The sequence below is a fragment of the Arachis ipaensis genome, chromosome B02 (assembly GCF_000816755.2).
Source record: "Arachis ipaensis cultivar K30076 chromosome B02, Araip1.1, whole genome shotgun sequence".
Taxonomy (NCBI): domain Eukaryota; kingdom Viridiplantae; phylum Streptophyta; class Magnoliopsida; order Fabales; family Fabaceae; genus Arachis; species Arachis ipaensis.
The window spans coordinates 13391419-13392044 of record NC_029786.2 but is presented as its reverse complement, the minus strand read 5'-3'; positions in this window follow the sequence as shown (position 1 = coordinate 13392044).

The window sequence follows — 626 nt, the reverse complement described above, 5'->3', positions numbered from 1 at the left end:
TGAGATAGCTAAAGAATATTCTTTTCTTTTATTATTTCTTTAGTTCTAAATTTAAAATTTAAATAGGATGAGATTGCATGTTGAGGTGGCAGGGAAGATATCATACTTCTACTAAGACAAGCTCCCATGCGATAAGGAACATAATACGCAAAAGTTTCATCATATTTAATTATAAAAAGAATAATCATAAAAGTTTCATCACATTCTATTCTTTCGGTATTTCTAATGCAAATGCCATTTGGTTGATTGGAGTTTAAGGAGAGGCCATACATACAATGCCCCCCTTAGAGATGTAATACATCTCTCTCTTTATCGGTTTAAATTTTTTTATAAATAATTTTATAATATTATATCCAAATTTTTATGATAAAAAATCTAAAATTTTGTTTTTATTATCCAAAAACAAAAATTTAGCATATTAGACAAACTAAAAAAAGATATACAATCACACTTTAAAAATATAACTATTAATGTATTTTACGATAAATTATTTCATAACATATTCATAAAAACTCATATATGTCATGTAATAATGATGGTTAACATTTGTTACCATACAATTTTGTTATTTATTTAAAAAAAACTTTGTTAATAATTATCCTTCAAATATTTATTAAGAATAGTAT